A 14,248-nucleotide genomic window follows, 5' to 3' on the forward strand; every position below is an offset into this window, starting at 1 on the left:
GCAGCCCTCATCACAAGGCAGACATGGAGCCTTTGGAGTGTGTCCAGAGGGGGGCCACAAAGACAATGAGGAGGCTGGAGCCTCTTTCCCTGTGAAGTAAGGCTGAGGGAGCTGGGCTTGTTCAGCTTGGAGAAAAGAAAGATTTGGGGAGACCTCATTGTGACCTATCAGTACTTAAAGGTACTTATAAACAGTAATTGTAAAAAGAAGAGATGCTGACTTTTTACACGTACAGATAGCAAAAGGACAAGAGGTAACAAATTAAAACTAAAGGAGCAAAATTTACATTAGATGTTAGGAGGAAATTTTTTACTCATAGGGTGGTGAGGCACTGAAACAGATTACCCAGAGAAGATGTAGGTGCCCCATCCTTGGAAGCATTCAAGGCCAGGCCGGATTGGTCTCTGGGCAGTTGTGAAGAACAGAAACTGTTTTTACTTTTGTTGTCTCAAAGCTTGCTTCATGAGGCCTTTCTGGTTATAAGACTATAATTGACAACTGCAAATCATCTAGCTGGTTGTCATGGCACCTCAATGTCTCTGTTTATGGTTGTAAAGATAAGCAGAAATAGGCACAAGTAGTCTTTTTCGGGGTATGGCTTGGAGAAGCTGATCACTGCGAAGCTGATCACTGATAATACTTGTACACGGTAACTAAGGTGCTACTCCCTGTTGATTTATCTGTTGGGCCAGATATGTTACACAGAGAACAAAACTTAGAAATGGGGGTGGACATAAATCAAACTAATACAAGAATGTGGAGGCAGCTAAACTTGTTGATAAGAAAGCAGGACAGACATCCTGTTGTCCCAACGAGATAACCAAATAGATGTCTCTCTTAAACAAAACACCCACAGGGATGGTGAGGAGCTCTCCCCCTTCAAGGTTTAAAAACTTTCAGCAAGATTGACCCTTGGGTTTAATCCCCTTGATAACCAGAGTTTGGAATGTGATGAATATTCATGTGCTATACCTTTAAATATGTATTCGTTTCTCTCTTTGGTGTGCATGTTTGGTGGAGCGATCCCCCATGCACCCAGTGCTGTAATGGGGAGAATAGCTGCTTGACATAACTCATTGGTGTGTCGAGTTGCTCGGTCGGTTTTCTCGGCACCACTAAACCAAAGACTTTGGAGAAGAGACTTCCCTGAGGGGAAAACCTCTTTGGAAGAACCTCCCCCCACCCCAGCACAATGCCTGCTTGCTGTGAAGCTTCTCAGATTTCTCCTGTCCCCTGTAGTAACCAGATGAGTTCCTGAGATCGATGGACTACAGACCTCGCTGGATCCACAACGGTGGTGCTCTCTCTCTTTCTTGCTTTCTGCCAGGTCTCCTTGCTTTTCATCTCTTTTCTATCGCCCACCTTCCCTTCCCCATATCCCTAAGCAACTAGTAATTGTAATAAACTGATAGGGCTAACTTTTGACCCAGTGTGTCTTAATCTCGCCATCCGGTATACATATGCATATAAAGAACCTAGTTTCCCTCCTTTATATTGGAGCGTGACAGCAGTTTGATCCAGTGTCTGATTTAGTGGCTGGCAACTCTTCCCATCAGATCCTGTGGTTGAGCTGTAAGCCTTGTTCCAACCCAAGGCATTCTATGATTCTTTTATAAGCTGGGTAGACACTTGCAAGTTTGAATTCACAGAGGCATTAACTGGGGTAAGACTGTTCTCTAAGAGTCATGGTTGTACCATCTGCCTCAGATGGTCTCTGAATTATCAGTGTGGCCTCCTCCCACAGTCTGTGGGACAAACAAACATATTTCTTTGTTGTCTCTGTAGAGAGACAGATTTTCAAATCAAGCTAAATAACACCATGCGTCCTGGTGTTAACACACTCTGTCCTCTGTACGATTTACAGATGTGCTGTTTATCTGGTACAGAAACCTGACACCTTCCATGCAGTGAGAGAAGTATTTTGATAGGTGCAAGACAGCACGTGCCCACTCCCTTCCTTCAATTAAAATCCAGATCTTTTCCACCAGGGTCAGTAAGTTACAGCAAATCATGGTGAGGGTGGATTTGTTCTCTCAGCAACTACAAAGTAGTGGCATGTCCACTTGTGCCATGCACCCTTTAGAAATGCAATCCAGTACAAGCAAGCTGCATTGCTGCTTTGGGCTTAAAATGTTGTCTTTTCTGTGTCATTTCTATATTTGACATGATTGGTGCAGAACAATAAATATCTGTAGGGAGAAAAAAATTTCCTAGAAACAGCAGTATTAATGAAGGTAACTTTTGTTTCAGGCACTACATATTTTTCACTGTTAGCCTTGAAACAGCACATACTTCCAACAGTGCGCAGGGAGGCAGCACACTTCCCTACAGATAGCATCTGACTGATATTTCAGGCCCTGCATTCCTTTTAGGTGAGAACTGCCTAAGACAATTACCCTTCTTTCCTTCTTGGTGGAGGCAGTCTTGAGATATAGAGCTAACTGATTCATCCTAGACAACCTCCTGGGTGGACCTTGCGCTGCAAGGTTAGTGAGGTGGACTAACTTTTCCCATCAAGATCCAGAACCTCAAACTTATTACACAGGGGCACGTAGAGAATTGATATAGATAGGGATGGGGTTTGCCTGTGAAATCAAGCTGGGTCCTGTTTCTACTCCTCATCTCTTAAATTCCCTCCCTCTCACCGACTATGGTAGGGCAGAGGATCCACCACTGCTTGGGTGGTAGCACTCTGGTATCCTTCTTCCAGGTAAATTTGTCATAAGTAGTAATCCTAAGTCATTGTGTAAACAGCATTGCTGGGAGGTGGATGCCTAAAGATAATTTGCTAGTTCTCCAGCCATGCTGATGTGTGGAGCAAATCATGCAATATGTTTTCTTGGCTATAGTAATGGAGTTATGGAAATAACAGGGCTAGATCTTTTGTTTAATTGGAGGTATTTTGTGATATACCACTAGTTCATCTGGACTACAGAGCCAATACCAGGTGATGTTCAAATTAAAAGCCTTTCAACACCTATGCTGCTGAGGCCAGAGTGTATCATGCATAAGATGCAGCCACCTTTAACATCTTCTAACCTCAGCGACAGTTTCCATCTTATTGTTTGTAGCCAGTTGGCTTTGATAGCTTGAAAAAAACATGCTCATAACTGTGCTAAAACTATGCTTACTTCATCTGAGGACTGAGACTACTACTTTAATACATAAATGCTTAGTGAGGTTTTATACTATTTTGTTTATCCATCAAAACCATCTGTGCAGTTTGAATATAATTTAATTTTCATTTATGAGAAATCAAATTGTAGAAATTATTTAGTCTTTGAATTCTATTCTGATCTGTTCTTTAGGAAAAGATAATTTCATTCAACCTTCCTAAAGAGTAATAGATAAATAAGATTAGATTTTGAATAAAGGTTAGCTGTATCTCCTCAACTTTTTTACAAATTCAGTAGATAAAATTAACCTCTGTACAGCTGGCTAACACAAAGCTAGGGAGATTGAAGTGCAAAAGAATGAATCTCCCTGGTTAGAGCCTGTACTTGCAGTGTAAATCTCTGTATCTGCTTTCTTATCAGGTAATCATCATTGGTAAAAAGGACCTTCCAGAAACATCACCCACATTCCAGCTGCCTAGATAGTTGTCTTACCCACTGAACACAGGGAATCAAGTGGGAGCTGGGTATTTTCTTATAGGAGAAACTTGATTACACTAGAAAATTAGCCGAGAGAAATGGCTTACTGGGCAGAAGCTGAAAAATCTTGAGGGAATGTCCATTCTCATTTCGGCCTTGGTAGTTTCACTGAACACCCCAGGAGTGGATTCAGATTTAATCCATACTTGTGAAAGAAGAAAGTAATCCATCTGAATGTGGTGATGTAAAACCAGAAGGAAATCTTAAGAGGAAAACTTTTTAGGCAGTAGTTTACCACGCGTAGACAGGACAGCAATGTTGAATGTTCAAATTTTTCATTGTTAATGAGCACAGGTTAAAAAACATCTCTCAAAGAGTTTTAAGGAGGGTTAAGCTGTGACTATAATAAATACTAAGCTACATTTCAAACCTTTTTAGCTAACTCAAGGGTTTTTTTAAAAAAAGAAAAACAGCTTTTGCTAGCTCAGTCCAACCATTAGGTGAAGAGCTGAAAGTAGTGAAGGAAAAAGGGATTTATGTCCATGCATCAAAAGGAGAATATATCCCTTTGCAAATGATTTCCATGGGTTCCCTGCTTACAAATGAAGAGATATGTGATATAACAATTCATTGTTCTGGCACATATTACAACCATGATGTGCAGTTTTTAATGCATCATGTTACATTAAGCTTAGCCCATGGTCTAACACCATGTAACATAAATTTCTGTGAAGGGAGTAACATAACATGATACTGTCTTTTAAAAGACATACACGATTTTTTCAGATCACCTACCTTTTATCCATGAATGCCCAATCCAAAAATCAAGGTGGCAGACAAAAGTGGAGTGAATGAGTATCCACAAACCAGAGTATTTATCTTGTGTAGTTTTGCTCATTGCTACCTGTAGTCAATGACTCCAGTCAATTTTTATGTTGTAATGCATGAGCAATGTTGATGGACATATTTTTTTGTCACCCCTGGTTAGATTTTATTCGGGGTCAATCAAGGGAGACCTAACAGCCATTAAGACTGTAAAACATACTGAATCTTGAAAGTGTTTATTTCACAATACAGAGATTATGAACCTGTCACTTGCATTATTTTATCTGCTTTCTTTTTATTCTGTGAGACAGTTGATTTTTATTGTTTTAATTTAACATCTTTAAATGAAGAATATTTTAAAATAAGACTATTGTGTAAGCAGTTATAATTGGAATAAAACAGAACAAAGTACTAATTTGACAATAACTGGATGTAACAAAATTTCTAGTGAAAGATCGAATTCACATCTGAAGTTTAAATTCATACATTAGGAGTCCATATGATCAATCTCTTTGAAAACAAAAAGAAAGGTGGATTTTATCTATTATCATATATGTATATATTTGCTTATTTATTTCCTTCCAATAGTCATTATGAAGCTTCAGGGGTTTTTTTGTTTTGTTTTGTTTGTTTGTTTGTTTGTTTTGGGGGGGGTTGAGGACAATTTTACACAGATTTATTTATTTTTAATTTGGTCTTCAAAGTCTGCTTGATTCCTGAGTGACAATGTGCAACATTATCTTTATTGAATTATTTCTGTGGTTAGATACAAGAAAACATTGTGAAACTTATGGACATTAACTGACATCTGTGTGGGTTTGACTGATCACATGCTTCAGTGCAAAGTTTAAATACCTGCAAAGGGGATTCCTCCTCTTTTGGCCACATCTGAGAACTGCAATTCTTACCAGATAATGAACACTCAGGACAATATCCTCCAAAGAAGAAACAATCTTTGCCAGTGCTTAGCAGACAGGAACATATTGGTAGCATACAATAGTGGAGTTTAAAGTAACTGGCAGCAAGGAGGCAAATGATGCTAATACTCCTTCTGGTGCCACCTATGATATTCTGTCTCTCCTGAGACAGTTAAAAGAAAGGAAATTAGTGTCCATAGAATGTAGCATTGAAAGGGAACTGTATTTGAAAAGTATTTGAAAAGTCTAAGGGCCATTAAATATATATTGTTTTAATAGGACAGTAATTTTTGTTGACAAAGTGAGTCATGATAGAATTTGCCCCTGTAAAGCAACAGACATGAAATCACACAATTCTGTTGTTAAAAATTAACACTATAATGCATGTTAAACAGTTTGGAAATTGGTGTTTTGTGAACGGGTTGTTGTAATAATGTGGGACTATTTAGTGAGTTATTGCAGGAATCTGTACACCAGCCCTAAGCTATTCAATGTATTAATTAATTACCTAACAGGAAATATAAAATAATTTCTAGAAAAGCATACTGTTGACACAAATGTTGGTAACATTGTAAGCAATAAGAACTTATTAGTTCTGTAAAGTAATTTGGACTGCTTGGTAAAATAAAATACATAATTTCAACGTTGTAAAAATCAGGATCTTACTTTTAGGAGCAAAGAACTTACATCAGACTAACAGGATGAAAACCCAAGCCTGGAAAACCAGTAAGCCTGGTGAAGTACTGATGAATTGTGATGGTTGCTCGATTATAGTGCTGGGGCTGTCAGAGAGCACGTGTTATCCTTGAATGTAAAGACATGTTAATTGAGAGCATTAATATCTAGGAATGTGAGAACCCAACAGGGATAACAAGCCCAGCTCTACATGCTAAAGTGAACAAAAAAGCTTGTAAATCTCTCAACAAACCTATAGGAGTGATATGATGTGCAAAGTATGTATCCCATACAGCAAGGCATGTGGGGTTATGTATATTTAGTCCAAAAAGAGAATTTGATCGGAGAAACAGTTTCTTGCAGTAGCATGTTCACAACTCAGAGGGAGCAGTAGGATCTAATGACTAGAAGCTTGAACTAGAGAAAATCAGAATAGAATTAGGGGGCTATAATAAGTACCGAGCAATAAACTACCAGTAAATCTACTGATATTTGAGGGAGCTGGATATATTTCAGTGATGATAAGATGTTCATTCAAGGATATGTTTTAGTTTAACTGAAAGCTAATGCTCGGTCCAGATGAAATGCAGGTGAAATCTGTGCAGGAGGTTAGGCCAGATAATCTTAACAGTACTTCCATTCCCTAAAAGTCTGCTACCCAGAACACATACACTTAAACTGAGTCACTGTGTTCTTTTTCCCTTAATCTCTCTTCAGCCTTCTCTCTGCTCTCTTGCCTGTCACTTTCCCTTCCCTCACTTCAGGCCATTCAATCAGAACAAAATGTAATGCTGAAACCCTGCTCCTTGCTGGCAAGGAAGGTGAAAGATACAGATCTGTTTTTACTTCTCTGCTACACACAGGACGCAGAGGTGTGGGAGATGCTGGAAATAATTACAAGTAAACATCACAATGTAGTTAATATAACACTGATGATTTTACTAAAATTATCCTGATTAAACTTCCTAATGGGATTTTCGTATTTCTAGATTTCAGCAAGGAATGAAAACATCTCTATTTGCAGAAATGTAATTTATTGGTTTTGATATAAAGCTTTCAAACTACATGCTGGAGCAATCATTCCTCATCCAGTAGAAAACATGAGCAGATCAGGGAACTATGACCTTGAGATAACAGCTATACCTTAATTATACTTTTCAAGCAGATCTCATCTTGCTTAATTTAAGCTGCATCAATATTAGGTGTCTAGCCTGTGCCTATTAGGATTCATTTACACTGAAGAGAAAAACATCTCTAGAGTTTAGTTGATGCTATGTAGGTCTGGTATATATACATAGCCATTTGGATTATTTGTCTCGTACAGAATCACAGAATTGCAGGATGTAGACAGGACATCTGGAGAGCACCTAGTCCAGTTCCCCTGCTAAAGAACATTCCCTAGAGAAGGTTGCACAGGAAGGCATCCAGGTTGATCTTGAGTATCTCCACGGAAAGAGACTCCACCACTTCTCTGGGCAGCTTGTTCCAGTGCTCTGTCACTCTCATGGTAAAAAAGTTCTTCCTCACGTTCATATGAAACTTACTGTGTTCTAGTTGCCCATTGCCCCTTGTTCCTTCACTGGGCACCACCAAAAAGAGCCTGGCCCCATTCATTAGACTTCTACCTTTTAGATATTTTTAAGCATTTATAAGATCTCCCCTCAGTCTTTTCTCTTCTCCAGGCTGAACAGACTCAGGCCTCTCAGTAAAGGCCCTAATCATTTTTGCAACCCTTGGCTGGACCTTCTTCAGCAGTTCCCTGTCTGTCTTGAACTGAGGAGCCCAGAACTAAACACAGTATTCCAGATGTGACCTCACCAGGGTGGAATAGAGAGGCAGGATAATTCAGTACAAATGACCAAAGTTAGATGAGATGAGTCCCAGGCTGAATGCTTAAATTCAAAGTGTGGACCTCTTGAATAAACTCTTTTAATTCTGGTGGTGTTTACATTTTGCAGAGACTAAAGTTTCTAACATTAACTAGGAACTTTTTTGTGACGTACAGAGAAACATGGTGACCATATACACCATGGCATACCCACGGCTAGTTTAGAAATCGCAGCAAGTTCTTCTGTCTCTTTTTTGTCTCTGGAGTAACTACTGTTGGTTTTATTCTGCAGCTTAATCCAACCAACCCTGGGTTTAGAACATAAGGCAGTACATACTTTTCCCTGCTAGGAGAATATCCCCTGTGTTAGAACAGAAAGTATTCAGCATGGAAAATCATCTTCATTTGTCCTGTTTCATGTTTCCTGTTATAATTCCATGCAATTGGCATAGAGAGAGAAAGAAGAACAATGCAGCCAAGTTATTAGGTCAGTTCTCTGTGGGAAAATGTTTCTATGCAAAACGCTAACACAAGTCAGTTAGGGAGGGCTTCTTTCTTGGAGGGTCTTCACTTACCTAGTTGAATGGACAGTGTCTTAGGATGCCTTTCTTAGCATAAGGGGAAATTTAAGTGAGGTGAAAGCTTGAACCGCTGACCATCTGGATAACCAAAAGTATGGGTTCACTTAGGCTTTTAAAGTAAAGATATAGCTACGTAAATTTATTTGAGTTCAGGCAAGCACCTAAAAGTACATTAGAAAAGGTACTGAAGGGCTAAAACTGAAGTGGTAGGTGTGCTTTCCCCACTGTTACCTTCAACAGCATCCTGCCTAGCTTCTATCTGGAAAGATGTTATGCTCCCGTGGCTGTAATGGAGCCCAGGAACCTGGTGGGTATGCTGGGAAGTTCTGGAGCTGCTCAGAAGTTAGTCTAAACACAGATTAATGATTTAATTAGAAAACAGACAAGCAAATGGACAAACAAAAGAAACCCTTGCCAAGTGCATTAAAAATAAAACCGAAATTCAGTTTAAAATACTGTCGATCACTACTAAAGCTTAGAACTTTCTCAGCACTATTTCAGTCTATCAGAAAGGTGTTCCTATTTTTCAGTGGCTCAGACAAAGCTAGCTGCAGAATTATTAAAAACCATTAAACTTTTAAGGTCATTGTGATCTTTCAAATGCTTTATTTTTTAAAAGCCTCTGCTTTCTTTGATGTTTATTTTAGTTGAACTAGCAGCTGTAGCAAACAATTTTGTAATTTAATTACTATTGCTCATGCAAAATTCAGAAATGGATTGAAAGCTAAAAATGGAGGATTTTTTTCTCTTCCAGTTGAATTGTGAGAACAGCTTTTCCATATTGTGAGAACACCCTTTCACGTAACTTGGGTGGATACAAGCTGAAGAACAGGAGGCTTGCGTAAATGTAAGCTCAAGAACAAAAAGCAGAGGCCGTGGAACTTTTTGTCAAGTGAAGATAAGAAAGCAGAATAGATGTCCTGTTGAAGATAGATAAGCAAAACAGATGCCTCAGCTCATCGCAACACCAGTGAGAACTGTCTTAGGCACCCTCCACTCCCCCCCCCATACCCCCCTTCCCACACACACACACACACACACACACACACACACACACACGCTTGAAAGATTGAAAGTACACAGCAAGAAAGACTATTATCCTTCATCCAACGACCACTAGAGCCCCCCACCACGTTATTAGGATGCATGCTCTAAGAGAGTAGGATAACATGTTAGTAATTTCTCAGAACTCTGGCCTATTTTCTTGAAATGTATTGAATGTATATATGTTATGTCTTTCAATAAATAACCATTGCTTTTCTCAGTGTGTGACTTAGGCAGGAGATATCCCCTTTGCACCCAGCACCATAATAAACATACCTGCTTTATAACCTTACATAGGTTATAGAGTTTGATTCCACACGTCACAGTCTATTAATAACAAAAAGTAGAGAAAACAATACTGACAAAACTCTCCAGGTGCATCAGCTTTCCAGAGATATTTTGGTGACTGGAGATGGAGACAGATGACCAGTGGGAGTTTCAAAATCCCTCCTACAGATAAATGCATAACTCCTATTGACTTCAGTGGAAATGAGGCAGTAACACATATAGGTACTTCTGATAAGCTCACTAGCCATTTATCTGCATGGTATACATCTAACTATCAGTTTCTAGAGACAGGATATAATCTCTCAGTTCACTAAATAATGTATCCATTTCGTTCATTTAGTAATTTGGATAGTTTTAAATACACTTTCATTTTATGAGGAAAAATAACTGATGCCATATATTTTAGTTAAATACAATTAATTAAACTATTTTTATGCATTTACATTGATTTTTAGCTTCCACCTCAATGCTTTTGGACACAACCCTCAAATAAAGCCATTGTTTGGTAAAGAAAAGTCTTCAGCCATTTTCTGAGATGATACATGAAACATAAATACCTGAACAAATTACAGTAAGTCTCATTCTTTCACTGTGCATATTTGTATGCAAAAAATAAAAAGATACTGAAATGTATCAAATATACATTGCAAATACAGTTGCAAATCAGCTTGTGTTAATCATCATGCCAGTCAAGGAGAGTGAAGATAATTACCAAGTACAAATGCAAAGCAAAAATAAAACCAGCTATTTAAATCAAGGTTTCCTTCTCACTGGTTTTAATCATGATCAAAATTAGAAGCTTAGATTATTATGAGCAGGTGAAGACTAATACAGATCTATGAGACATAGCCCCTTGAAATACAGTCACAGTTTTTAAAATGTGTTATTCCTACATAGGTTGCTCTGTAAGTAATGCCTCCTATTTATTTCCATGAAAGCTACAACAAATAAAAAGATCCCAGTAACACCATTACATAGGGAACATTTTCAGCTACAACGCAGTATTTTTCAATAGGGTCACAACCATGAGCTATATATTTTCACCAGGGATGAACAAGAGCCTGCACTTGCAAAAATCTTCACCAGTGCAAGTGATACATTCTCAGTATTGCCACTGCTGAAATGTGCCACCCACAGCCTCACCGTGCTCATATCCATTGCTTGGTCTCCATGAACATTCAACAGGAATCAGTGAATGTCATGGAGGGATTCAATTCCACATGCTTGTGTCATACGCGCTTTGATGTCAGACACCATTTTGTCAGACTGCGCCTCTGCTGCCATCTGTCACATGGCAACATGTAATGGAATATTGGTGTGAAGGTTCAGCCTCTACAACCATACCACCAACATCCACCTCTGACATTGTGAGCCAACATAATAAAATAGGAGGCATTAATTTCAATTATAAAATAACAAGAATCTTGTTCTCCTCTTTATTGACCCAGATCTATGTGCCTTATTGTAAATATGACATGATCTAAGTGATTTGTTCTCAGAGTCTATGATTACTCTCAACTCTGTTGCCATCATACCACAGGTAAATTTTTCCAGCAATTACCCAAATCTTTTTCAGTTCTATGCACCTTTACCCATGTAGCTGTAAAATCCTCTGAATACCTGAGCAGAATTCCTTGGCTTCAGAAGGCTCTATGGATTCCTCCTCTTTGTCTGTTTGGCAAATGAAATGTTACAAAGAAGAGTGCCCAAATTCCGTACAGTCAATTTTAAAAGGGCATATGCATGATGCAACTCATAGGCGTTAACCTTATGCTCTGCAAAAGATTTCCTTTTAATGTGCAGGAAATGAAAGAGGTCAAATGATAATGCAGAGTAATTTGATGAAAAAAAATAGACATCCTCTTCCTTTCACTGACACAGGCAAAAATATTTTATCTCATTGTTTTCTGTATTTTTGCTGTGTCTTGCTGAAAAAGCCGGGGATGTTGCAACAAACTAAATGTTCATAGTTGAGTGTATGAATAATGAGACTTGTGTGCATAACTTTTTTGTGCCACTCTGAAAATTGCCTCTTACTGCATTTCTTTGAGTCTGGAAGAATAGCCTTTATACTTCTAAGGGTTATAAAAGGCCTGAAGTAAATATTTAATGGAATGGAAACAATAATGTGACATCATTCCAGTAAATACAGCTTTGTGCTGTGCAGCTTGTTTTACAATAATGGTGTTACTTAGTCATTTATTGGTCTTCTGAGCAGCTGCAGAGGAAAAAAAAAAAGAAGCCAGCATCTACAAAAAACAGGTGCACTTAGGGAACTGCCTTATTTGAAAGCTGAGAAATGTGCTCAAGTTTACTGTATGAATACAGAGCTGAATACAACTGTGTTTGCTTGGCTGTATCTCCTCTGCAAAAGCTCTCTTTTTATACATAAATGCATGAGTGATTTTATACCCTCAACCATTTTATTAGAACCAGTGGCTGGCTCCTGAATACCCTCACTTGTTTTCTTGGTGTTAAAAAGTCCCTGTTCATCTGCTTTGCCCCAGCATTCTACCCATCCCTGCTACTATACAGGAGAGGCCATGGGCCATGTAAAGGCCCTTTTGGCTTTCTCTTTGAGTTAACAGAAGAGTGAGTGGAACATTAATCCTGTCTTTGCTGGCCAGGGAACCCACAGTGAGTAAAGAGCTGCTGTCTTCTTAGCACCTTCCATTAATTCTCCTTTTTGCTTGGTTATGCATCATCCTGCACATGGAGGCAGAAGACCCCAGAGATGCCCAGCCTAGTTCCTGAGAGTCTGGAATATCCAAAGGATAAGAAACTGAGGACCCACTCACCCTGAAGACAACCACTGGTCCTGTGAAACCCCTTTGACAAAGCACTCTCTGGACTACCACATTGTTCAGGCAAGGTTCATCAGCATCACCACGGCAATGCTGAGCTGTGAGAGCAGTGGGTCTGGGTAGCAGCTGAACTGCACCTCCTGGGGGCTTCCCTGAGGGCTGTTAGGGTGCCTCTGCTTCGAGAACTAGTTTTACTATCAATAAGCTGATGCTGATCTACACTCCTACAGCTCCCAGGCACTGTCTGCAGAACGTGGCACAAATGGAACATAATGGTTTCTCACTCACTTTAAGGTAAGAGAGCTACAACTCAAATTTTCTCTCCCTTGTCTCACTGGAGAGCTTATATGTTAAGAGCACTTGTATAAAGTTGCTGGATTATTTAGTATGTATTATTTATTATTTTCATGCTTAAAACAGTTTGACAAAAAACAAGAGGGGATGACATTTGAAGGGAATATAGAACAGAGAAGAGCTACATTAAAAGATCACGAGGATCGCTTTGTCAGCTAGTTCCTGTCTGTACACTGCCTTGATTAGATGAAATGCGTGTGTACATTTATTCCATATCAGAAATAAATGATGGTGGTACATAAAGGTTTTACAAGTACAACTTTAAGATAAATGAACTACTCAGAGTTGGAAATGTGAACAATGATATAAATTATGTACTCGCTGTCACCTGTTTGTATCTTCCACTTGAGTTTCATAAAAAATTGCTGTTGTAATGTTTCAGAAAGATTTTGACAACATTTTCCTTATTTGGAGGTCTTTACCTTCCACCTGCTTAGCACAAAACATTGCCTAGTACGAGTTCACCTAAGAGGGAAATCATATCAATACCCACATGTCTCAGAAAAGCTTTCTTCCATATAAGGGTTATCTTAAGACTTTTTATGAGGATAAACTGATGTTGTGCCCTTTGGAAATAATTGGAAAAATATTATCTGCCATAGACTCACTAAAATCATTTATTTCAGATAATTAATTCTTCATCTATCCCACGCTGTGGATCCAAATACAGCTGGCTTTCTTGAGGTAAGGATTCTTTGCAGGAGAAAAAAAAAAAAAAAAAAAAGACATCATGGTGATAAAGCTTGAAAGCTGGAGACATAACAGCAGGCAGACTCCAGGGGACAGATCCTTCTCTGGAGTAAATTGCTGTAGCTTTCCTAGAGTTATGACAATTTAGACCAGCAAAGAGCTCCCCTTTGAGCCCTCTATTTGTCCTTTTGGGAATTAGACTAGACCATTTCAACACATATATTGGAGGAGATGTACAATCTTTGCTTCTATTTATAAAGTATAAAAAGAGGCAATCTCTTCAAATTGTGGGAGTTTATCTTGAAGTTTGTATGATATTCTTTCATAAATTGCTGTTGTAGCAAGAGATTGAAGCCATTTATCAGCAGGTATTGGAGATGTTACAGTGATGCATTATGATACATTTAGCTACCAATATTTAGCTATCAATATGATACATTTATCATCAATATCTAGCCAATACTACCAATGATTTAGCAGGAGAGGTTAGATGAAAATACTCTGATGTATCATTAGGGAGACAGAGTGTCTGGAATGGAAGACTCCAGTATCATTTATATTTCTTGTGTTGCTGTGTCCCAAAACTGCATCACTGCAGAGTAGAGGGATTTTTCAGAGTGTGGCATCCTTTTATGAGTTGGAGGTTTTG

Source organism: Cyrtonyx montezumae, unplaced genomic scaffold, assembly GCF_038088225.1.
Source record: "Cyrtonyx montezumae isolate F1298 unplaced genomic scaffold, pur_monq_1.0 scaffold_25, whole genome shotgun sequence".
NCBI lineage: Eukaryota > Metazoa > Chordata > Aves > Galliformes > Odontophoridae > Cyrtonyx > Cyrtonyx montezumae.